General features: G+C 39.8%; 1 pseudogene; it reads left to right on the top strand.

Annotated features, from left to right (window-relative positions):
* Positions 1 to 4,640: 4,640 nt before the first annotated feature.
* Positions 4,641 to 21,316, top strand: LOC129352673 (E3 ubiquitin-protein ligase TRIM21-like; annotated as a pseudogene).
* The last annotated feature ends 5,710 nt before the right edge of the window (positions 21,317 to 27,026 follow it).

The raw sequence follows: 27,026 nt of genomic DNA, 5'->3' as shown, positions 1-27,026 counted from the left end.
AAAATTAGGAAACTATTTTTACTCCTAAAAATTTCAGGTATTTTAAAAGAGCTTTTCTTAAAATAGAAACAACTCTGCAGTTTTAGATCCAAACTTATAGTTATTATTTAGCATTAGATTTTTGTTACAGTTTGTTTAAAATAAGAAATCAGTTTCTTGTTGAATTACTTTGAGAAAGAGAGCCATTGCGTCTAGCTGCAGGTCATAAATTTTCGTCTGGAATGTGAGGAGGAGGCTGGTGCAAGACGACTCCGGTGGAGTCTCCATATGTTTGCTTTGGGGTGCTCTAGAAGGTTTCAAGCAGGATTAACATTCAGACAGCCCCGCAGGAGAGAAGAACACACCTTCTATGCATATATCCAAATGAAGGAAATACTCAGTCTTATAAAAAGCTTTGTTTTACAGCAGAAGATCGAATTGCTTTGTGCCCGAGTCAGCAATTTCCAGAAATGCATTTTTGTCTTTTCTTTTCAACTCGTTGCAGGTAATTCTGTTTGTCATGTGTTGGACTTCTTGATGATCTGGGTATGATGCTGATGTAACATTCTGTATGCATTGAATTCTCTGGATAAAGCTCTAGATATATCTGAAGTCTGATGTATGGTTGCTTCTTTAGTATTTCCCACTGCACATGCGGAGACTAATGGACCTGGGAGACAGAGGAAATTAACGAGCAAAGTGAAGATATTCCTCTAAATCTCAACAATTTGGCCACATTAGGTTTACTTTAACATTTTATGTTTTTATAATATCAAATGTAAACAAATTTTGAGTTTCATAAATGCTATTTATTAACGAAGCCCAATTCATAACCCAGACAGAATCAGCTAAAAAGACAAAAACTAAAACATGCCTTGAAGAATAATTACAATCCCAATAAATCCAACTGTTTGTTTCCATTTTTGAAATCAAGTTTTTACTTTTTAAAGACATGTTTATAACATATTTGGTATCAATGGTCTGTCTGTGTTTGTAGTTTCAAGTCTTTCTTTGTGGAAATATAATTTAAAAATATTAAAGGCTAAAGATAATCCCAGGGCTACAGCCCCCTCTTGTGGTCACAAAGTAAAACTACATCACAATTGGAGAATTATTTTAACCCTCTCAGGCTCAAATTACTTGAAAAGACTGTTTAAGTTGTTGCAAATCTGCAACCCCTGCCTGGAGAGGGTTAAGATATGTCAGTATGTTATCTGCAGCAGCAGCAGAACGGCTTGTTGCTGCAGCAGCAGACGGCAGCAGCAGACGGCCTGTTGCTGCAGCAGCAGACGGCAGCAGCAGATGGCCTGTTGCTGCAGCAGCAGACGGCAGCAGCAGACGGCCTGTTGCTGCAGCTGCAGCAGCAGCAGCGGCAGCAGCAGCACTGTCCAGCTCCTGCCCATCATGGCTGCCATCCTCCAGCGCAGACGGATTCAACCTGAATGTCTCCAGAATGTCTTGGTTCGCTGGACTGCAACAGTGGTACCTCCAGCCAAGAACCTCCCAGCTGGCACTGGCTGATGAATGTGTATCACTTTAGAGTTCGATTTGAGTAAAGGGGGTTTTTTGATAATTGTTGCTGTTTTACCCTTTGCTGTAGCATAATGAATGCATAAGATCAAATAATCCACTGAGATCAAATGAGGAAGATCATCGGGCCTCCAAATGTGAAACTACATGACCTGTAATGTGAAAATATTACAGGATGATCATGTGTTACATACATTTTTCTACTTAATGACACATATCCTTTGAGCTACTGGTGCGACTTTCATATCTGTATGACACATTTTGAGCTGAAAAAAGACATGCAAATATCGACAGGCTAATAATTTGCTGTGCCAAAATATGACTCACCTGCTAAGTCAGCCAAATAGAGAGATAAGAAAGATGTAAGCTTTTCTACATATTCACACCTGTTCTCTGAGCTTCTGGTATGAGTTATATATCAATTGGATAATATTTGTTAATAATAATAATTGTTGGTAAAAGTTTTTGTTCCTACATAAATTATTCAAATTATTTTGTTGTACAGTACAAAGGGGACATGATTAAATTAATGAACAAAAGTTCAAATACATAAACCTGAAGTAGGTCAGTAAATATGAATAAATTCATATTTATATTCAGTGTCCTGAGAAAAATAATTGATACCAGGAGATATTTTTCAGGTGGTGGAAGTTACTTCATTAGACACTAAACTGAGTGTCAAAATGCTTCAGGAAGCTTTGATCAGATCTATTGATTAAACACATCTGAAGGATTAAATTAAAATCTACAAAATAATGTAAAAAAAAAAAAGCAGACGCGCAGAGACTCAACACAGCCACCAGATGGCAGTAATGAGACGAGGAGCCAAAAGACTCCTTGGTTCCGGTCTGTCCTCAGCTGTTTGACGGTTCTATTGGACCTCACCTGATGTCTGAGTCTGCGCAGTAACTGTGTTTATCAGACAGACTGAACCCAGGAAACAGGAGGAACCTGCAGGTCCCAGAGGGAACTGGTGGAGTGGATACTGGGAGAACTGGGAGACACTGTCTGGGTTTCTAACATCCAGTTTCTCTCTGTCTGCAGTTTTGGACCAGTTTCTGTTCTGTGGGCCGAACTGAACTGAGGTGGACGGTCGTGTCCTACTGTCAGTTTTGTCTCTATCACCACTTCACAAAAAATGTTTATCTGGAATGAATTATTTTTCACACATTCGTTTCTTTAAAATGATCTGTAATCAAACTGTTTCCATTCAGTTTGGTTCTGATCGTTTGGACCTAGAGGCTCAAATAAAACCAGATGTTGATCATTTTATAGTTTCATAGAATAATGTGAAGGTTATATGACTCCAATAATGATCATGAAGCTTCAGCTGATATTTCATAAATGTTTTCTGATCAAAACCAAAGATTAATAAAACCAGAATCTCAATTAAATAAAAATAAACATTTAAATCAAACCAATCATGAGATCTGCGTTTTTATTTCTGTAATTACTGAAAATATAACATGTGGAAGTGGCGAAGGGTTGAAATGACTGGTTCTGATCCAAGCAGATGACCTTTGACCTCCTGCTGCAGACCTCAGGTCCATCATGAAGCTGCTGCCCGTCGTGCTGAAACTCCTTATTAATTAATACACATAAACACACCAGGCATCTCTAATTTAACTCATCTGTGGTTGTCACAAATAATATATAACTTCATCAACAATACAAGTCACTAATACATCTGGTTAATAATCTGCTTCAGACTACAGGGAAGCTGATTATAAAATCTGTAGATCCAGTTCAACCAGATGTTGATGTTTAAAAGTGATATGATTATTTGTTCAGTTTTGTTGCTAAAATGAACAATAATTAAAAGTCAAAGCCAGAATTTCACTGAATCCATCAAAGGTCACAAAGGTCATGTATTTATAGGCAGAAGGACAGATAGCAGAACCAGAACCTGTCCTGGTTCTGCTCTGAGCTCAACTCTTCCTCTGAATCCTCCAGATGTTTTGCTGCAGCAGGTCACAATGAACCCTGACCTCTCCCTGACCTTTCCCTGACCTCCTGCTGCTGATGCTCTTCACGCTGCTGCTTGTTGTGCCAATGATGGAGGAGAAATTGGGATGAAATTCAGTTTATTTATAATATATCTTAGTGGTACGTAACCAACCAGGTGGATCCAGTTTATAACTTTATAATAATTCTCCATCTGCAGCAACTTTAAAATGCAAATTCAGAATTTTATAATGATGTGAAACACATGAAACCAAAAATATCTAAATAAATATGAATGTTGGCTCACTGCAGCCTGGATAAGTGAGCCTCAAAGATTCAGAATAATCGTCTCTTCCTGCTGCGTTTCCTGGAGTGTGAACAATATTTACATCACATTAACTGGGAACAGGTGTCATGTTCCGTGTTTTTCTGTTGTGTTTATTTGAGTTTTTCTGTGTCCTGAGTTCTCCTCGTTGTCCTGTCTTCCCCTTGATTACTCCCAGGTGTGTCTCGTTCCCTTGATTACCTCAGTGTATTTAGTCCCTCCTGTGTCCTTTGTCCCTCGTTGGGTCCTTGTCTTTGTACGTCGTTGTCTGCCTTTGTTTTCGTTAGCCCCTGTATGACCAGTTGCTACCGGCGTTGAGCCCTGGCTTCCGCTCAGCCGTGCTGCCTGGCCGCGGACTCTGTTGACTGTGTTCTTGTGGACTATTTTCATTAAATTACTCACCATTCACCTACCTGGGTCTCCAGCGTCTGCCTCACCACCTCCACTACTCACCATTTCATAACAGGAATGACTGGGAAGTATGGAAACAACCCTGAGCCTTTCTCCGGCTTATCTAGTTAGAAATATATGTTTTAAAAGTTTTTCAGCTTCTGTTCCATTTTCCAGCCAGGCGTTGAATAAACCCAAGCCTTAAACCTTGGTTTGTCATGGAGTCGTTAATGAACCACGAACTGGAATTAAACCATCACAGCAGCATAGACTAAAACATAAAAACATTTAGTTTTAAATCTCTAACATTCTCAGGACGCGGTCAAAATGTAATCACATAACACGACTCATTTTAGTCAGACTGTAGTTATAAATGGAGGAGGAAACCGACCTGGAACATTCCTGAGGTCAGAGGTGGAGCAACAAGAGCAGGTTTAAATACTGACTGAACAGAAAACCTGCAGATCATCAGCAGAGCTGCAGTCCAGACCAAACAACTCAGAAACAAGCAGTGGTGAGTACCAAACCGGATATTTACTGAGTTTCTGCAAGCTGCACTAGGACAACACTTTCAGGAAATTTAGATTATCTTGGAGGAAACTCAATGCTTTTATTAAAATAGTGTCTAAAATTCATGATAAGAATTGAATATTTAACTGTCTATGTTTTCTATGAATGTGGACATTAAATCATCCATCCTCTTTACAGAGCAGCGTTTGGTTTTTTCCAGCAGTAACTGCTGGAGAAAAGTGACAGTTTCAACCAACATATATCAAATATTTTATTCAAGTTATTTAAAGCAGCGTCAAATGTTGCCTGTTCAGTAAACAAGGTGAACTTCAGCTGCTTGCAGACATTGTTTCAGAGTTTTGATTTTTGATTTCTGCTCATCTTAATAGATCCAAACGTTTTTGGCCCAATTTCACCAACATACAGGAGGCAGAAAGCAAAGATCGAGGTGAGAAACTACAGCAACACTTTGAACAAACAGAGCAACACAGATCAGACTGAGGTTTCATCAAAATGACCCGGAAAAGGTCAAATCAAGCACATTACACCGGGAAGTTTAACACCAAGATAGTTTTTATTTTGAATATGTTTTAACATAATTTCACTTCAAATGATTCAAGGAACCAAAATCACATTACATTTTAAATATTTATTTATAATTTGGTGTCAAAACGATCAAGTTTAAAGTTCCTAAAGGCCACAAAGTTTATTTTCCACGTCTTAGAAATGCATGAATAAATGTGTCGTTACTTTTTATTTTTCTACCTTAAACAAAAAACATTGCTATATTTAAAAGAAAACAAAAGTAGAATTTTCTAACATTTCTTTTCAACGCGTGTAGATTTGAAATAAACAAGGCTCTTGATTATTTGAAAGACATAAAGACAAAGTTTTCTCAGCAACAAGAAATGTATATATGTCTCTTTTTGGAAAAATGTTGGATATATTTTAGTTAATTTCGTCACAATGTCCTTAAACCTGCTGAGTAAAAATTATATTCATTATGAAATTTAAATAAGAATTAAAAACATCAGATTTAGAAGAAGCTGATGAGGAAATTCTTAACATGACCAAATCCAGACTCATAATTTAATGTTAGTAATAAAAAAATGAAAGATGAAAGAAAAAGATTTTCCCATGAATATAATTCATTAGTGAAGGAAATGCATTCAACACATCTGATTTCAACTCATCAACAGACTTTCGTTAAATAGCGATCCTCTGCATGGTGAGTTAGAAACACTGAGACTAGTGATAATCTGAGGTTAATGTCTGTCTCCTATGGCAGGAGAGCAGAACCTGTTAACTTTGTCTATTTATAGAAGTCATATTGTTATTGCAACATTCACCAATATTATCACGTTTTCCTAATTTTGTGCAGAACTGGCCAAGTCCAAGAAGGAGGGAAGATCCTCTCTGGAGACCTGATGGTTCCCTGCAGTCTGGACTGGTTCTGGTCTGTGGCTGATGGACCAACATGGACAGAGTGAAAGACAGATTAGAAATTGCTCAACTTCTGCTTAGGGAGGCTGTTCAAGTTACAGCAGGAAGTCCAGACTCTGCTGGACCGTATTCTATGTGTGAGGACCAGAAACAGAAAGTGATCCACATTAGAAAGTGTTGTTGATGATGAGTGTGGGACTGAGGAGCTGGTTTCCCAGAAGCCCACTTTCTGCTCCACTGCCTTGAGAAGAGTTATCAGTCATCATCACAGCAGTAGCATTGTCCACACACTTCTGAACTTTCACAGCTTTCACAATTCTGCCATAATGATTACTAAAGTTCAGTCATTTGATAACGGAGAAAAGGAGGAGGAGGATGAGAACACGCCCTGTGGGCTGCCAAGGATGAAGAACCTCGTGTGGTAAATGAAGCTGCTCAGCCAGGAAGCTGGAGATCCACTGTTAGCGGTAGGTGGCTATCGGTGAGCTGGGCAAGTTTCTGGTGGTGATTTTGACTGAAGTTTCTCATAAACTTTTAAGTTGATGTAAAATAATGTTTGTGGAGGCCAAGTTAATGTGAAGTAATATTCAGTTATTGTTAAAACATTTTGTTTAATATGTAATTTAATAAGTGAATTTATTTAAGTTTAGGAAGAATTATTAGTACTGCATGTAGCTAATTTTGTAATGTTTTGTTGTCAATGAGTGTTTTATTTTAAGTTGTATGTTTATAGTTTAAGTGTCCATTTCGCAATTTATGCAAATGAGGTGTGGACGCTGTAGCGTTAACAAGAAAGAAAGGAAAGGCGCTGCTAGTTTATCTACAGAGCCACACGGTTTTCAACCGTAGTTGTTTGTGAAGGTTAGATAAAATACAACTACTCTTGTAAAGGATATCTCACAAAAACTGTGGAATAAATTTTTGTTTTGCATCCTTATTTCGGAGAGCTGTGGAAGTTTTTCTTTTCCTCTACAAACACACGAGTGGATACAGCAAAGAAACCTTGTGGCAACACATTTCGTTGAAAAACCTGCTTTGTGGATTAATTATCATCTGTGGACGGATTAAAGCAGCAAAATCAAGCTGGAAGAAAAGTGAGTAGTGGAAACATTTCGGAAACATTTCAGCAAAAAAAAAACTGCCGAGTCATTGTGGATGCTAAGTGCTCTTCGACACAATCTGCAAGCTTTTCGGATCAGAAAGGAAGTTTTCTGCTGTTGCTGTTTGGATATTTAATGTCATGGACGTTGAAAATGAAGATATCGTGGCTACAATATGGAAGCTAGCAGTAAAACTCACACCTAAAGCTATGGAGGAAAAAGGCATTGCTAATAGACTGTTTGGAGAGTTTTGTGGTTTGAACACAAACGTGAAGGAGCTGCTCCAACAAATGTCAGAGGGATTTAAAATTGGATCAAGAAAACTGGTTTGAACCTAAGGCTGATTCTTTCAAGGCTTTTGCAGAGACAGCTTTGGCTTGGATTGATGGAAAGGCTAAGAACACAGCAGAGGCTGAAAAATGTGACGAGGAGATTAATCCATTCGACAGCGTATCTGATGCATCTTTGTCAAAAAGAAGTCATAAGAGCTCTTCTGAACGTGTTCTTGTGCATCATCGACTGCCTCTTCCACACGAATGAAAGCAGAGTTGGAACGAGCTAAGTTGTTGGTCCAGGCATCATCTTTGAAACAAAGACACTTACTGGAGGAAAGAGAGGCTAAACTCAAAGCTGAAAGGGAGGAGCTAGAAATACAAACAGCTCTAGCAGCAAATGAGGCAAAGATGAAGATCCTATCAGAATATGAAGTGTGTTCATCTAAGGCATCCAGTCGTGCATTCAAAGGGGAGGGAATGAACTCCTACGTGACTTCGCACAGAGCTGAAGATTTGTTTGCTCAGCAGCAGTCAAATAATCCTTTCCCAACACAAGAGGGTCAAAATCAGAACAATAACGTTGTCCAAAACGTGCAGCAAACACGCGTGTTACCTCTCATTCAGCACAGACAAGTGCCCTGCAGGATGTAGTCGAAGTGCTAACAAAGCAGCAGAAGTTGGCAGCATTGCCCCCTCAGAACATTTCCGTTTTTAAAGGGGACCCATTAGAGTATCGCTGTTCATTCGGGCATTTGAACATGGGGTGGAGGATAAAACCGAAAGCGACAAAGACCGGCTGTACTACATGGAACAGTATACAAGTGGACAGCCACGAGAATTGGTAAGAAGTTGTCTTCATATGGAACCAACGCGTGGGTATAAGGAAGCTAAGAGACTTTTGGAAGAGCACTTTGGCAACACCTACAAGATATCGGTGGCATACGTTAACAAAGCTCTTGGTTGGCCAACCATCAAGGCTGACGATGGAGAGGCTCTTCATGCATTCGGACTATCTCACTGGATGTCGTAATGCAATGGCAGATGTAGTATATGGAGGAGTTGGACAACACAGCCAACATGCGTGCCATCATTGCCAAGCTCCCATATAAATTGAGAGAAAGGTGGAGATCGCATGCTTGTGGAATCTTGGACAAAGAAAGCGCAGAGTCAAGTTTGCCGATCTGGTGGATTTTGTCAATAAACAGGCCAAAGAAGTTTTACATCCCCTGTTCGGTGACATAAAGGACAGCACCTTAAAGCTTCAAGTTAAAGGACAGGTGGATGAAAGGTTGCAAAGAAAAAGTGGCTACAAAAAGGGATTCACCACAGCTGCAACTATTACCACTACACAGGACACACAAACCAAGGCAGAGAAAAAGGTCAGCAGAAACCAGACGTGTGCATTTTCCAAACCTTGTCTCTTCTGTCATGGTGAGGAGCACTATGGAACAATGTAAGAAGATGAGGAAGTCACTTCAAGGAAAAGATTGATTTCTTGAAAACTAAAGGATTGTGTTTTAGCTGTCTTAAAAGGGACACATGAGTAATTTATGCAAAGAAAAGGCCAGCTGTCAGGTTTGTGCGCAATACCATCCCACAGTATTACACATAAAGAAAAGGCCCAGTTGTGTTATAACGAGGCAGGGCCTGAAGTGGCAACAAGAGAGGGAGAGGAACAACCGACAGAGTCAGTTTGTGAATGGATTTGTGGAAATGGATGCACCCACTTATGGTGCAGAGAAACCAGACACATATTGGCGATAGTTCCAGTCAAAGTAAAACTAAAAAGAGTCAAAAGGTGACATACACCTATGCATTTCTAGACCCAGGCAGTACAGCTTGTTTTTGTACTGAAGAGCTGATGCAACTCAATCTTTCAGGCAAAAAATGAACATTTTGCTGAAAACAATGGGAGAAGAAAATGTCGTCAGTAGCCACGTGGTTTCTGGGTTGGAAATAAGCAGCTTAGACAATAATGATTTTTTCGAGCTGCCAGAAATGTTCAGTCACAGCAACATCCCTGCTTCTATCTGTAACATTCCTTCACAAGATTACGTGAACAAATGGCCCTATCTTCAGCAGGTGTCAATACCTAAGATTGAAGCAAAGGTTGGACTTCTGATTGGGACTAATGCTCCTAAAGCCATGGAACCTTGGCAGGTTATTGCAAGTGAAAGGGGAGGTCCATACGCTGTGAGAACCAGGCTTGGTTGGACCATCAGCGAACCCCTCCAAGGACACATTTTACAAAGTGCAACGCAAGGGTTGATTCAAGTTTCAGCAAATCGCATATCAGTAAGCAGATTGGATGAACTGTGGAGTCAGCAGTTTAAAAGTGACTTTCCTGAGTGTGAAAGAAATGAGAAACAGGAAATGTCAAGGGAAGATTTGCAGTTTTGGATATTGCAACACAGTCAGTTACCATTGTGGATGGACATTACAGTATTGCTTTGCCATAACAAGCATATTCGGATGCCTAACAACCGTAAAGTGGCAGAGCAACGTGCCTTAAACCTAAGGCGGAAATTGGAGAAGAACTCTTCATTTCACATTGAATACTCAAGTTTCATGAGTAACATTAGAAAAAGGTTCGGTGAAAGTTCCAGAAGAAGACCTTGATCGTGACGATGGGAAGGTTTGGTATCTGCCACATCACGGAGTCTACCATCCTAATAAACACAAACTTAGAGTGGTTTTTGACTGTGGAGCGTCGTACAAAGGCACCGCTCTAAACAACCAGTTATTACAAGGACCAAATCTTACGAGTACTCTGCTTGGAGTAATTATCAGATTCAGGCAAGAAGAGGTGGCAGTTATGGCAGATGTGGAAGCAATGTTTCACCAAGTAAAGGTACCTAATGAAGATTCAGACCTTCTACGGTTTCTGTGGTGGGAATCTGGCGACACTACTCAGAAAATGGTGGAGTACAAGATGGTGGCCCACATTTTTGGCGCAACTTCGTCGCCAAGCTGTGCTAGTTTCGCTCTCCGCAAATGTGCCGAAGACAACCGAGACCAGGCCAACAATCAAGCAGTTGACACAATACTACACAACTTCTATGTAGATGATTGTTTAAAGTCTGTGAGCTCAGAAGAGGAAGCCATCCAGTTGTACCACACCCTGAGAGCGGTATGTTATAGAGGTGGATTCAGACTCACCAAATGGATTAGCAATAGCAGAGCAGTACTAGCAGCTATTCCAGAAGAAGAGAGGGCAACGGAAGTTAAAAATCTGGACTTGGAGCAGGATATGCTTCCCATAGAGAGGGCGTTGGGAGTCCAATGGTGTATTCAGTGACAGCTTCAGATTCAAGATCATAATGCCAGACAAGGCTCCTACTCGGAGGAACATCCTTTCTATTGTGAGCTCCGTCTACGACCCATTGGGTATCTTGTCACCAGTTATGCGTCAAGTTAAGAAGATTCTGCAAGAGCTTTGCAGGCGGAAGGTTGGATGGGATGTCATCATACCTGAAGACTTGGCTCATAAGTGGCTCGAGTGGAAGACCCAGCTCCACCAGCTGGAGAACATAAGTGTTCCAAGATGTTGTGAACCTGTAGGATTTGGACAGTCAGTATACAACCAGCTGCAACATTTTGCTGATGCCAGTGAAGAAGGCTATTGCACAGTTAGCTACTTGCTACAGAAGAATAGCAGTAACGAAGTTCATTGTGCATTCATGTTAGGGAAAGCAAGAGTGGCCCCACTTAAGTCGGTAACGGTTCCACGTATGGAACTTATTGCAGCAGCCATGGCAGCACGCATGGACAATGTTCTAACATCAGAGCTGCAACTTCCACTCCAACCATCTGTGTTTTGGTCAGATAGTACCACGGTACTGAAATACATCAACAACCAAACTAGTAGGTTCCGCACATTTGTTGCTAATCGTGTGGATGTCATCCTGAAGTGCTCCAATCCTCAGCAATGGAGGTATATCAACACCTCATTGAATCCCGCTGACTGCGCATCCAGAGGACTCAAGGCAGAAAGCTTCATTCACCACCATGTATGGTTACAGGGGCCGGGCTTTCTTGTTAAACACATGGACGAATGGCCAGAGTGTGTGCATACTATTGGAGATCTGACTACAGAAGACCCAGAGGTGAAGAGTACACTGATTTGTGCTCACACTGTTAAGGAACGTAAAGATGTATTGCAAGAATTCCTGCAGTACTTCTCATCCTGGTTTCGACTAAAAAAGGCAGTTGCGTGGATGCTTAAAGTTAAGAGTATTCTACTGCAACTGTGTCGCAAAAGAAAAGAGTTAATTGCTGTGAAATCTCAATCTGAAGTTGAAAAGGAAATGAGAAGTTTCAAGGAAAGCCTGTTTCAAGCAAACCACAAGAAACATACTATAGAGAACCTTGCAAAGGCTGAAGAAGCAATTGTTCGCTTTTGTCAAGCAAGGGCATTTTCCGAAGAGATCACTGCACTTTCTAAAGGTCAGGGAGTGAAAAGGACTAGTTCTCTTTTCAAACTGAATCCAGTACTTGAACAAGGCATTCTCAGAGTTGGAGGACGACTTAGGAAAGCTGCACTACCGGAAGAGTCAAGGCGCCCAGCAATCTTAAGTAAGGATCTACACGTCACAAAGCTTATCCTCAAAGAAATTCATGAGAACTTGGCACATTGTGGTCGTAATCATGTAATCTCAAAGCTGAGAACAAAATATTGGGTTCCTGGTGCCAACACTGCAGTAAGACAGATACTCTCCCAAGTGTATTGTCTGCCGACGTGCGCATGGAGTTGTAGGAAAGCAACAAATGGCAGACCTTCCTCAAGACAGAGTTCTGCCAGATGACCCACCATTTTCTAACTGTGGCGTGGACTACTTTGGTCCGTTTGAGATTAAACGTGGACGAAGTGTGGTGAAGAAGTATGGTGTCATTTTCACCTGCTTAACCACTCGTGCGATACACTTGGAAATGGGCAGCCTCACTGGATACGGATTCCTTTATTCACGCCCTTCGTCGCTTTATTGCTAGACGAGGCCAAGTAAAGATCCTTCGTTCTGATAATGGAACGAATTTCATCGGTGCAGAGCGTGAACTTAAAAGAGCCATTAATGAATGGAATGTGTCCAAGATTGAAGACCACCTTCAACAACAAGGCATTCAATGGATGTTCAATCCTCCCACAGGATCCCACCATGGCGGCGTCTGGGAGAGATTAATAAAGTCGGTGAAGAAAATCTTAAATGTCACGCTACAACTGCAGACACTGGATGAGGAGGGCCTACACACACTTCTGTGTGAGGCGGAAGCTATTATTAATAGTCGGCCAATAACTAAGTTGTCCAGTGATCCAAACGATTTGGAGGTACTCACTCCTAATCACCTCTTGCTTCTGAAACTAAACCATCTCTTCCTCCTGGACTGTTCGATAAACAAGATATCTACGCAAGAAGGAGATGGAAGCAAGTACAACATATGTCAGAAATATTCTGGAAACGTTGGACACGAGAATATTTGCCACTACTTCAGGAAAGGCAAAAATGGAACCGTCCGTCTCGCAACTTTGCAGTTGGAGACATTGTGCTTATTGTTGATGACACAGCTCCACGCAATTCTTGGGTTACAGGGAAGATAATCCAAACCATCTCTGACAAGACAGGAATGGTGCGTCAAGTGAAAATCAAAACCAAGACAAGCATGTTGGACAGACCCATAACAAAGATTTGTCTTTTACAGGAAGCGGACTGAAGCAGTCATTCATATAGAGACTGAGAAGTTTGTTTTAATTTGTTTTTGTTGAATGGCATTTGAGTACTTTGGCTCCACAAGTTTTAAGTTGGTAATTGTGTAATAAGGGTCACAATTAGGGGCCGGAATGTGGAGGCCAAGTTAATGTGAAGTAATATTCAGTTATTGTTAAAACATTTTTGTTTAATATGTAATTTAATAAGTGAATTTATTTAAGTTTAGGAAGAATTATTAGTACTGCATGTAGCTAATTTTGTAATGTTTTGTTGTCAATGAGTGTTTTATTTTAAGTTGTATGTTTATAGTTTAAGTGTCCATTTCGCAATTTATGCAAATGAGGTGTGGACGCTGTAGCGTTAACAAGAAAGAAAGGAAAGGCGCTGCTAGTTTATCTACAGAGCCACACAGTTTTTCAACCGTAGTTGTTTGTGAAGGTTAGATAAGATACAACTGCTCTTGTAAGGATATCTCACAAAACTGTGGAATAAATTTTTGTTTTGCATCCTTATTTCGGAGCGCTGTGGAAGTTTTTATTTTCCTCTACAAACACGCGAGTGGATACAGCAAAGAAACCTTGTGGCATCACAATGTTTGTTCCTCAGCAGCAAACAGCAAATCAGCTGCAGCAGAGAGCAGCTCATCCTGCTGCAGCTGCAGCCTGACGTCTCAACATTTAGTTGAACAATATCAGAATCTGATGAGTTTTAATTATTCATATCAAACCTGATCAAACAGTTTGAACCAAAATACCTCAGAAATATCCACCAGGAGAATCAACTCATTTAAACTCAGTTTCACACAAAGACGCAGCTTCAATGTTGTAGAACTGGACCGGTCTGGTCCGGTCATAAGGTCATTTCTGTTAGCAGCTTTATTATCTTTACATTATATTATAAAGACTCATTAAAACCAACCTTATCTTGGCTCTTTCTGTTCCTCCTCTCCTCCCTGAAGGATCAGTCCTTTGTTTTGCTGACTTAACTTCTGACCGAAGCTTCGGATGCTCTTCACAGCAGCTCGTTTCCCATAAATAATGATTTATAAAATGGAAATGGTAAATGGACTGAACTTATATGGAGCTTTTCCAGTCATTTCAACCACTCAAAGCGCTTACCCTAGAGTCACATTCACCCATTCACACACACATTCATACACCGATACGCAGACCGGTAGGCAATTTGGGGTTAAGTGCCTTGCCCAGAGGCACATCGACATATGGCAGGAGGAAGCTGGAATCAAACCTACAACCTTCCGATTGCAAGACGACAACTCTGCCACACAGCCACAGTCGCCCATATACATACATTATCAAACATATCTTATTGTAAATACAAGCCGTTCATAGTAAAACTGTGTGTTTTTGATATAATGACATAGAAGTTATTACAAAAAAAAGCTCCACTGAGGAGCCCTCAGAGGCCGTGGGGCCCAAAGCAGCTGCTTAGTTTGCTTTTTCCTTGGGCAGACCCCGACTACTACCAAAAGATAAAAACTGCTTCATCACGTTCTTGAAGGGGCGCGTGCTCAAGCTTCTCAGTGTGTGTGTAAATATTTTTCAATGATAACTAGATAGATATAAATGCATTGTTGTGGTTTCAACGTGTATTTAAAGCAGCTCCAGTCAACCACAACACTGTCCATGTAAAACTAGCTGCTGCTTGATGATGCTCTGACATTAAATCAAGATGTCATAAAGCTGTTAATAACAAAGTGTCTGATGATCCAACTTCCACGTCATGATGTTATGTTTATGGTTAAATAATGACATTAAGTGATGACAGTGCATACTTGTCTGACAGCTATAGACAAGTATAGCTGTCTATAGGAAAGCTATAGACAGCTGCGAGTTTAATCTTGCAAACAGCTGTTAAATACAGAAAATGCAGACTAGGAAAAAATCATTTTGGCGCCTCCTTGAGTGCAGCACCCCATTGCACTCTGCATACCCACTTTTAGTGCCACTGGGTACGTCATGAACAATTATACAGAAAAAGTTAATTATCCCAAATATATAATAAAAATGTATCTATTTCTACCAGATAGGAAATGTTTGAAATAATGTTCCAATTAGATTATTAAAAGCTTCCCTGAATAAATGTTTGCCTACATTTGTTTAGGATTTGGGAAAGAAAAGGTCATCATTCTGACTTTAATCTCAGAATTTGGACTTTAATCTAAATAAATAATCCCTCATCTATAATCGTCTTTCATGGTTTACCACCTTATAATGTTTCACACTTCCATAAGTGAAGTATGACTGTCCAATTAGAAATGAAAACCTTTGTTCCCTTCATGAGATTTTTACTATAACTTATTGGACTCAACTGACTAAACACAAAGAAAGACTTTTATAAAGATAAAGAGACAGTGAGGAAGACGATGTCCGGAGGAGGAAGAGGATCACTGGGGGATTCTGGGAAGCTGCATCCAAACTTGGAGTTGAGGCCTCTGGTCCTGGAGAGCTTGTATGAAACAATACAAGATAAGAATAATTCAAAAAAAGTTCAGCCAATCGAAGGGAAGACAAATTTCACATACAGAAAAATAATATGAATTTACAAACAAAAAAATAAAATCAGAGGGAACGAATATTGGTAACAGGTATTGGAAGAAAACATTATCAAGGTTTTAAAGATATTAATATCTTGACAAGTATCAAAATCTCCAGAGAGGGATATTATATTTTGATAAACTTATCAAACGGTCAATATACAAATCAATCCAATTTTATTTGATTCCAGCAGCAAGGCATTTCAAAAATGTTTTGCATCATAACTAATACAAAAACACAAAGTCATGCAACAGAATCAACAATCAAAACACGACATTAAGTCAAGTTCCAAGTTAATTTAGTAGTTGATTAAATAAAAATAAAACTCTACAGGTTTTTAGTCTGGATTTAAAGGAAGTCAGTGATTCAGCTCTTTTTAAACTCTTTATATCACATTTTGAACCTACAACAAGCAGTGGAAAACAGCAGTAATTTATCAAAATCAGGCCGCGGTTTCTGGGGAAAACACACTCGACCACCCAATGACCCCTAACCCTGACCCCGATAGAGGAGCTTCGCTGCGCCAAAAACTCCAGAGAATATTTCAAAGAAGCCAAATTTAACTAAGTGGGTAGATGAAGCTATGAGGGATATTTTCTACCCTAAAACATCTTAAAACAACATTTTGTGACAAATGAATAGTGTACTTACCTCTATTTACCACTGCTGGTGGTGCAGAGCAATGGAGGCCATCTTGCTGGTCTGGAGATGGGACAGGTATGGCTGCAGGATGGTGTGGAAAGCCACGCCCCCATGCTCTGGCCTTTCAAAATAAAAAACTAAACTAAAAACTCAGGCTAATCATTTTTCTCAGTGACCAGATATCCAGGACTGTTTCTGACAGCAGCATTACTTAAACTGACTTGCAGCTGCAGCGTTTGTCTGCAGCCTGTATAATGTCTGAGTGAGATGCGGCTCCTCTGTGACCCGGACAGAGGACTTGGGGTCAAACCGCTTGTCAAAAATCAAATCATGGAGATCAAAATTGAGCGCTCATTATTCATTGTTCCCATCTCCGTTTTGTGCACTAAATGGGAAATCGAATAACAAGTCATTATCCAATTTCCAATTTTGGTTTAATTAATGAAAAACAAAAGAAATCAGTCTATTTAAATTTTTTCATTTTTCATTTGACATTAGCAGCACTGAATTAAATCTGTTTGTTGCTCCTCTCTGCAGTGCAGCAGGTTGAACTCATCCTGCAGGGCCGGTCCAAGGCTGCATGAGGCCCGGGGCAGAACCTGACTGTGGGGCCCCTCTTGCTGCTAGAACATCAGAACCTCTAGCAGCTTCTGTTGGATTTAATCTGGGAGATTAAAGTAGATTAAGTGGCCAACCTGAAAACAATCAGTTATAATTACAGTTTATTAATTTGTATTTATGAACCAACAGCTCATCTCAAAGATTAAACTCACAGCAGCAGATTGTTGCTATGGTAATACAAACAAACTATGAAGCTTGTTCTTTGAACTTTTACAAAGTAAACTTGCCAACAATTCAAAACCTTTTAATTTATGAATGGTAAAACCATTCAATCAAATTCAGCAGCATTGATTATCTCAATAATAAATGTTGCATTTATATATCTGTGTTAAAATATAAGCATTTATGGCCTCTGAAGCCCTGGGGGCCCGATGGAGCGTGTGACTTAATTTGGATTAAACAGAAGTGCAAATAATTGATATTCATGTTAATTGTATTTTTTCATTTGTTGTTTTTAAGACTAGCTGTGGATTTAAATAGCATTTCACTGGCGATGATTTCTGTAACATATAATTGCCCAGTAATATTTTTACTTTTTCTGTCTGTTTAAGATCTTTTAATACAAAACCTCCATGGACCATCAGTGAGCCACTTCAGCACCCAGACCACCAGGCTTAGCCTGAAACATGTTGGCAGCATTTTCTCCATACAAATAATGTTACCTATGTAATAAAATACTGTGACACAAAACCTGGAAAAGTACATTTAAAAACAAAGATTATAAGTTAAATTCTTGGCCTAAAAATGTTAAGAACTTGTCCATTTACTCATAGCTTGACAGTTATATCTAGATTAAAATTAGAGGCCACATCTAGACACTCCAGATCTACGATACACCAGAGACAGAAACCAAACTCAATTTCCTGTCTCATTCTAATTACTTCAGTATATAAATTATGGGATGGATATCAACTCCTCAAACCTTCCTCACCATCAAATATTTTAAATATATTTGACTGCAGGTAGAGGACTAAACATGTAGAGATAAAGATAAACATTCAATACTGAAATGTTTTCCTCTCTAATAAACTGATATCCATTAAGCTAGTATTATTTCCTTGTATCATAATCACATTTCATTTCACTGTTTTATGTCTTTATCAGGACTAAAGATGAAGGCAGAGGACGTCTTGAACGCTTTGGAGGAATTAAATCAGAAAGAGCTTGAGAAATTCAAATGGTACCTGCAGCAGCCTGAGACTCTTCCTGGACTCACAGGGATCAAGGAAGCATTACTTGAAAAATCAAAAAGCATCGACATTGTGAACATTATGGTGAAGCACTTCACACTTCAACGATGCCTGGAGGTGACCAGCAGAATTTTAGAGAAACTGCCAAGGAATGACCTGCGGCAGAGATTATGTCGCTATGAGAACACAGAAAGCAGGATGAATCGGTCTGTGGGATCTCCACGTCTGAAGAGACAACAGCCAGTTGAGGACAGGATGTGTCTGAAGCACAATAAACTTCTGGAGCTGTTCTGCAGGACCGACCAGACCCGTGTCTGTGCACTCTGTGTTTTAGACCACCAGAACCACCAGCTGGTTCCTCTGGGAGAAGAATCTGAAGGAAAGAAGGCAAAGCTGAGGAAGACGGAGGCTGAAGTTCAGGAGACGATCCAGGAGAGACGACTGAAGATCCAGGAGATCAGAGAGTTGAGATCAGTAGAGATGCTGCAGACAGAGAGAAAGCAGAAGCTGTTCAGGTCTTCACGGCTCTGATGGAGTCTGCTGAGAGACGCCTGAAGGAGCTCCTCAAGGAGATCCAAGACAAACAGGAAACTACAGAGAAAGAGGCTGAAGGCTTCATCACAGACCTGGAACAGGATCTCTGAGCTGGAGAAGAGGAGCTCTGAGCTGAAGCAGCTCTCACAGGATGAAGATCACCTCCACCTCCTGCAGAGCTTCTCCTATCTGACAGATCCTCCACCTGTCAAGCACTGTGTAGAGGTCAGAGTTCATCCACCATCATATGAGGAGACTGTGAAGAGAGCTGTGAGCCTGATGAAGGAACTCTGGGAAGAGATGGAGAAGAGGTTGAAGCTGAAGAGGCTCCAGCAGTTTGCAGCGGATGTGACTCTGGATCCAAATACGGCTCATCCTAAACTCATCCTGTCTGATGATAAAAAGCAAGTTACACATGGAAATGTTTGGAAGAATCTTCCAGAAAATCCAGAGAGATTTACTGAGTTTACTAATGTTTTAGCAGAACAGAGTTTCTCTTCAGGCAGATTTTACTTTGAGGTTCAGGTTAAAGGAAAGACTGACTGGGATTTAGGAGTGGCCAGAGAATCTGTTGAGAGGAAAGGAGACACTGATCTGAGTACCGAGAACGGTTTCTGGACTGTTATAATGAGAAATGGAGATCAGTACTTTCCAGGTCATGACGATTCAGTCCGTCTGCATCTCCATCCTGGTCCAGAGAAGGTGGGGGTGTTTGTGGATTATGAGGAGGGTCTGGTCTCCTTCTATGATGTAGATGCTGCAGCTCTGATTTACTCCTTTACTGGCTGCTGCTTCACTGAGAAACTCTACCCGTTCTTCAGTCCTTTTCTTAATAATGGAGGTTCAAACTCTGCTCCTCTGATCATCTGTCCTGTTCATCAAGGTGGTTGTTGCTGAATCACCATGAAGAATAAATCAAAGTTACTCCTCAGGTAAAGTCCTGCTGGTGGAAAAGTGAAAGGAGTTTTAAATTGTAATCAGCAGGAAGTCAACAGTTCAGTTTATAGATGGATTATTTGCTGCAGCTTCTTCTGATTGTCTGTTTATACACAATATTTCTCCACATTATGAAATTTATTTTATTATTAGGCCCAAGCAGCTAATCGCTGTGAAGCCTATTGTTTTCATACTGTTTCTTCTTCTTCTTCTTCTTCTTCTTCTTATTATTATTATTATTATTATTATTATTATTATTATTATTATTATTCCACCCTAAAGAGGGAGGTTTTTGAGTGAAGTTGCCCCCACCCCCACTTTCTTCAAATCAAAACAAAAATGGTGTCAAACGTTTGTGCTGCGTTTATGCTGGTTTGTGCAGCAAAAATTTTCATTTGTGCTGCTATCATTGGAAAGATATAACAAAATGTTTTTAGAGGTCATCAAAGGTCAACCAGCCCCCCCCACCTTCTTCAAATCAGACAACTCGGCTGCGTTTGTGCTGGTTTTTGCAACAAAATTTTTTGTTTGTGCTGGTATCATTCTGAAGATATTAAGAAAATGTTCTCCAGGGGTCATCAGAGGTCAACCACTCCCCTGGCCCTACTCACATTTGGAAACATAAATAAATTTGATGTATTTTGCTGCACTAGAGGGAGCGCAAAAACAATGCTGATCATTTTTTTTCTAGTCAGCATTTTATGTACTTACCCGCTGTTTGTATGAAAATTATCAATAGTAGAGGAACAGCACAGATTAGCCGATCCTCCCCTCCTGCCAGTAGCTCTCCCTTCCCGGTTTCTGAAGAACCGAGGTGCGTTTTCTTTTTTTTCTTTTAAATTTGAATTGTATTAGTGCACTGGACCACAGGGAGCTAAAAATGGGTGGCAGAAAAAAACTCCAAGGCACAAAACAGAAACCGAAGAGGGGGACAGAGAAAGATGTTGTATCGACGAAGAAAAGCTTTTAAAAGAGACAGAAGGTTAGAAATGTCTGCATATCCACAAGAGAGTTGTAAATATTCTGGTTAGCTTAAACTAGCCTAAAATGACAGGTGGTTGGTATCTCCGCTCCCGAGCTTTTTTTTTTTTTTAACTAATTTTTTTTTAGCAAAGAAACATACAGAATAATGAATATATAGATACACAATGCTCGAGGTACTAGGTTAACAGTTTACAGATTAGGGTTAGAAGTTATAAGTTTTATAGCTTTAGCATTGGTGCACATTTTCACAGAGTCCAAAAATCATCTTAAATAAGCTCTAAAAACAGTGAGGTTGGGTTTGTTTTTAGTAAATTTGCAAGCATGTATGTGAAATTTAGCCAGCAGAATAAGAAAGTTTATAATATACTCTTTTTTCAGACAAACTATTATTGCAAAAAACAAAGAAAACATATGTAACATTCAAGGGAATACATACATTACATTTCTGACTTTGTTGCTTGCAAAGCACAAAAGTTGGACCAAAACACGGGTTGGAAAGTAAGCTATTTAGATAGATAAGAACAACAATTGTGATTAATTGGCTTATTTGGCAGTTCTGATCAGAACTGCCAGATCAAGAGATCAAGAGCTCATAAAGGCCTTGATTTGCTACGTGAAACAAATCAGACTCAGATGGAGGAAATGGAGATGGAAATTGATGAAAGTCTCTCACGATTCGCTGAGCAGAAGTTAGGATATGAAAATGATGACGACGGAGCTTGTGCAGCTGCTCCATGCACAAGCACTCCAGTAAAAAAACAACATGAGGCCCTAAAACAAAATAAATACAATTTGAGATCCAGACTTGACATACGCAAACCTGATCGTTATGACCCTTCTAAACAATTACCAATCATTTTGAAAGGTGATGTAGCCCAATACTTGCCATTTGCCTCGACGGATCTGGTTGGCTTAGTCTCGCGGCTGCCAGACATTCACAACGGTGCAGGAAAATGGATAAGAACATTTGAAGAAGAGACAGTTGGTAGAATCATGGCACTCAGAGATATTAAAGCCATTTTCGCCAAAGTTCTTGGAACTGCTACCATGCAGACGTTTTGAAGTTTTATGGTCGTGGTATACAGCAAAAGAATTAACACAAAATGACTGCATAAATTTGTACTGTTGCTCCTGGAGCAGCACCAATTGTTATTCCAGAAAATACACATCTAAGGAATGTGCAATTAAACAACAACAAAAATGCAAGGAAGGTAAATTTGTTCCAGAAGTTAATGTAGTTTCTTTCTTTAAGAAACCAATGTGCGGATTGAATTGCAGATTATTATACGGTTCACATAATTCACATCGTTATTTAGATAAATGGACAGGTTACAAGTTCGAATCTGTTAGTGCAGAATTTAATATTACCACTACACAATCTGATCCTCCAGTAAATTATGAGGTAAATTATGAAGCAGAATATGAATGTTTTGTAAGTGGAGGATTTGAAAATAATGGAGGAGTACATGTAGGGAACACAACAGTGAATTGTAACGTTATTTGGGTCCTATCTTGGTTTAAACATTCTAAAGTAACTCCAATATTTGTTACAAAACCTATATGGTATCAAAACCCAAAATTTACAGAAGAAGACTGTGTAAATCTGACGAGAACTATTCCCCCACTATTTTTTCTGGGTGATCAGACATATCCAGTGGCAGACAGTTACTGGATGTGTGGTGATGACATTTTAATCAACACTTTGCCCCTAAAATGGGTAGGTCTTTGTGCCCTTGTTCGAATGAAAGTACCAGTAACTCTAGTGTATGAAGGAGTAACAGACATCGTAGGAACGCACAACAATAAAACTAGGCTTCGTAGAAGCCTGGGGGATTATGGATTAAATGAAGGAGTATATTTGGACCTTATAGGTCAACCAAGAGGAATTCCACATGAATTCAAACACGACATGAAGTTCTTGCAGGATTTGAATCTATTATTCCTTAGATCACAATTAACAAAAATGTTGAATGGATCAACTATGTTTATTACAACTAACAGAGAATTATCAACTTTACAGTTGAAGGATTTATGACCCTAGGAGAACAACTTCATAAAACAAGTAGGATGGCGAAACAAAACAGACAAGCATTAGATTGGATCTTGGCCAAAATGGGAGGAGTCTGTCATATGTTTGCTAATGAATGCTGTACGTATATTCCTATGAACACCGCACCAAAAGGTACATTTAGAGCAGCAATGACAAAGCTAAACAAACTAAGAGTGGAAATTCAAGAAAACGCAGGAAAGAACAACTGGCCATTGCAAAGTCTGGAGGAAATTTTAGGAAAATGGGGAGCTTTTGCAGCCAAAATTGGAATAACTCTGGTAATAGTACTAATTGTTATTTTTCTGCTAGTGCAGTGCTTCTCAATTATTTTCCGTTACGCCCCCCCTAGCAAGAAGAAAACTATTCGCGCCCCCCATTCCCCACCGTGACTATCCATCTCTGCATAACATTTTTTCCTTATTAACATTAAAGAAAAAAAGAAAGACATATGGTCAAACTTACAAAGAATAACTTTATTAAATCGTGTTTTAAGTCTGCAACAGAAAAGATTTTAAGTGCATCAATGCCTGAAATTAAAATAAATAAATCCATGTCTACTGCTGCAGGCAGTATCAGCTCCTCTGCTATGGTGTGGGGCTTTTTGCACTGCGTAATTTGGTACGCCACCTTATATGATGCTAGCAGCGCTCGATGGTTTACTGAAGTAGCCTTCACAAAGCGGATGACTGTTGGCAATATTCAGCACGTTTTCGCTGAAAAAACTCTAGCGGCTTATCGGCGTGATTGGGATGTAACGTATTTAAGTGACGCGCTAATTTATTTGGCTTCATGCTGTCCGCTGCGAGCATTTTTAGACACAGCAAACACAGCGGTCTTTCCTCTTCTCCAACTGTAGTCACAGTGAAGCCAAGCGCTAAATACGCTTCGTCGTATTTCCTCTTCTTAGCTTTCGGTTGACTTTCTGTTGTCTCATTATCTTTGTCTCTCTCCGCTTTTCTTTTCATCCCTGTGAAAAACTTTTTCATGTTGGGGGTTGTTGAATAACGGAGGCCAGAGACAGAACGCAGTCGGAGCTTTTTGTTGACTTAACACTGCTAACCAAGGCAAACCTGTTGTCTTGTAAGTCGTAAAATGTTGCACTGTCGCAAACGTGACAGAAGTAACAATGAGAGCGCCACTGCCGCCTACTGTGCGCAATTACACTTTATACTAGTTCGGCCAAAAAAAAAAAGAAAAAAAGCCTGTTCCCCAGGATCACACGCCCCCCCAGGTATCGCACCGCGCCCCCCAAAGGGGGCCCGCCCCACTATTTGAGAAGCACTGTGCTAGTGTGTTGTGTGATCCCTATCATGAGAAAATGGATCTTGAAGACTGTATACAGATGGATGACCAAGGACGGAGAACAACACACGGAGTAACACATAAGACTGCCTGGACCGATGAACCCATGACCGATGCAAAGGACTGCTAAGCTCAAGGACACTTCGATGCTAGAAATAAAAGCACTTATGGTTTGGTTGATGGACTAAAGGTTTAAGGAACGGAAACAGAACCTGGAGTAGAATAAAATGGACTCATGGGAAATACACTACACACATTTGTTACACAACTATATACAACTTATATACAATACAACACGGGTGGCCTACACATAGTTAACACACTAGGAACACGTGTGAATGTGAGTGAGCATGAATATGTAGGACAGTATGAGTGAAAATGTCTGAGGATGAATGACAACATGAGAATGTGAACGTATAAGATAAGATTATGTATCAATGCTGATGTATTAAACATCATGAATATCTGTAATTGATCCACTGTGGATCCATGATTGTGTTACATTTGTGCCAACGATTCTAACAGTTATTGGCGTCGCCCGAGGCGGGCGGGGACCATAAGGTAGATTTTTTCCCTGGAAGATCTTTAGCCAGCCAAGCCGGCAGGAGGGCCTACAAGGTTTTTCGACCTTATACAAATGGAAGAACGATTATGGAAGCAATGGACATTTGTATTTAATCAATATATTGAAACTATTATAAATAATTCTTATCCACTTTTAAGTAACTTTATACAATTTTAAGGAGTTTATATTTGAGATTCATATATACACATAGTCATGGAACTTGATATAGCAATAAACAAAAAACAACAGCTAAGGTTAATTAGGATTCCACTTGAAAGCGGAATAGGGGGGATTATGTTAGCGCGGAAATACTTTTTATGGAGTTGTTTTTGCAGAAAGACTGTTGGCGCCACAAGGGTCGATCTGACCTGACTTTGTTGCTTGCAAAGCACAAAGTTGGACCAAAACACGGGTTGGAAAGTAAGCTGTTTAGCTAGATAAGAACAACAATTGTGATTAATTGGCTTATTTGGCAGTTCTGATGTGGAGCAGATGTTCAGATCAAGAGGTCATTATTGTTCCAGAGAAACTGCAACACACACTCAGTCAATGGGCAGCCAGGAATCTTGACGCAAACCAACATAGTTATTTGGACTGGTCAAAACTCCTCCCACGCCCCTTAAAGTCATCGGGAAGCTAAAAAAAAGCCTGTTCACAAAGAACAGGGAGATGTTTGAGACCTTTAAGACTTATGATTTGAGAAACAATGTTCTTTGTATTGATGCATCCGTGGTAGATGTGTTAACCCGTCGTGGCTGGCTGTAAGAACTCGTCTCTGAGGTTATTTGTTTATTCATATATTTGAGAGTTTTGCGTCTTTCGATTCTCCAATAATATCTGAATAGATTATTCCAAAAAAAAGATTGAAGCAGGTTTGCTGATAGTATTCCTTTGGATTATTTCTCTAATATTGTTTTTTTGGGTTTTAATACTAAGGAACGGGTCTTAATTACAAATAAATAACTTTGGAAATCTAGGATGGAATATGGGCTCTATCTGAGGTTGATATGAGAATTCAAGCCTGCTGGAATAGCATCAAAAACAATAGCAAATTCTTTAGGGGTTGCAGGGAAGTTATATTTATGAAGAAATTCACCATAATTAACAGTTGACCATTCTCATAACAATTGTTTATTATCATTATTAGTTATGAAGCCTAGGTGTAAATCCAAACTGGAAGACTCTTTAGCCCCACCTGCATCATCTAATCGGCGCATCCCTCTAATCACCGATGACCAATCATCGCTGGACCAAGCCATGTCGCAGCCAATCACCGACCATGCCCCAGTTGATAAGGACGTCCATCCAAGGCGTCTTCCGTTTCTCTGCTGCTCTCAACCCACCTCCACCGTCCAGGCTCCCAGGCATAGTCATTCACTGACCTCCACCACCAGGATCAGGTCCCAGGGGATGACATTCCTATGCTGATCTGAGCTTATCGCAATCACAGCTCGATGTCCTTAGCCAGGGCCCGAGCGCCAAAGACTTAATTTATGCATGTCAATAAACTTTTCTAATGGCTTTCTTTCTGTGTCTGAGTCTCTCCAGATTGAACTTAAGAAATATAGATTTATGCTTGAAGCAAATATTTTGGTTATTCAAAATAAAACATTTATGAGGAGAAAAGTTATGTTTATAAACCAATAACCAAGATAAAAAGTTGTTTATATCTAAAGTTTCATATATTATTGATTCCATTGCTCCAATTAAAGTAAAGGTTGTGTCTGGTAGGAAGAAATCTCCATGGAGAAAAGCACAAACAGTTGTGAGTACATAACTGTTTGTCGCAGAGCAAAACCAAAATGGTGTAAAACTCAACTTCACGTTCATAATGACATCTATAAAGAAAGACTATGTAACTATCACTCAACACTAAAACATGCAAGGGAGGCTTTCTTTGCAGATGTCATAAACAAAAACATGAACAATGCTGGAGCTTTATTTGCAACAGTTGACAGGCTCACAAACCCTCCTATGACGTTACCACCTGAATCCAATCTAATGCTGATGGAACAAGTTTTCCAGCTACTTTTCAGAGAAAATAAAACAAATCAGAGGATTAATCTGCACATCAACTCTAAAGCCAGAACCACTGCTGTACCCAAACAGAACAAATACAGGAAAAATGACCCATTTTCAACTACTTCATTCTAAAACCCTAGAAGAAATTATAAGTCAATTAAGTTCAAGCTCCTGCTGTCTGGATGTTCTAGATCTATAACTCTAGAACATTTCTTTAAGAAAGTCCTGCCTGTTATTGCTACTGATCTGATCCTAATAGTAACTCATCGCTTACATCAGGTGTTTTCCCCCAGGCTTTGAAACAGCAGTTATTAAACCACTGTTAAAAAAGAACAACCTGGACAAATCACTATTGCAGAATTACAGGCCGACCTCTGACCTCCCATTCATCAGCAAAGTTATTGAAAAAACTGTGTAAACAATGAAA

This window comes from Poeciliopsis prolifica, unplaced genomic scaffold, assembly GCF_027474105.1.
Source record: "Poeciliopsis prolifica strain line A6 unplaced genomic scaffold, Auburn_PproV2 SCAFFOLD079, whole genome shotgun sequence".
Classification (NCBI taxonomy): Eukaryota; Metazoa; Chordata; class Actinopteri; order Cyprinodontiformes; family Poeciliidae; genus Poeciliopsis; species Poeciliopsis prolifica.
Note: the sequence above shows the minus strand (reverse complement) of the source record. Positions and strands in the feature narration are given on the sequence as shown.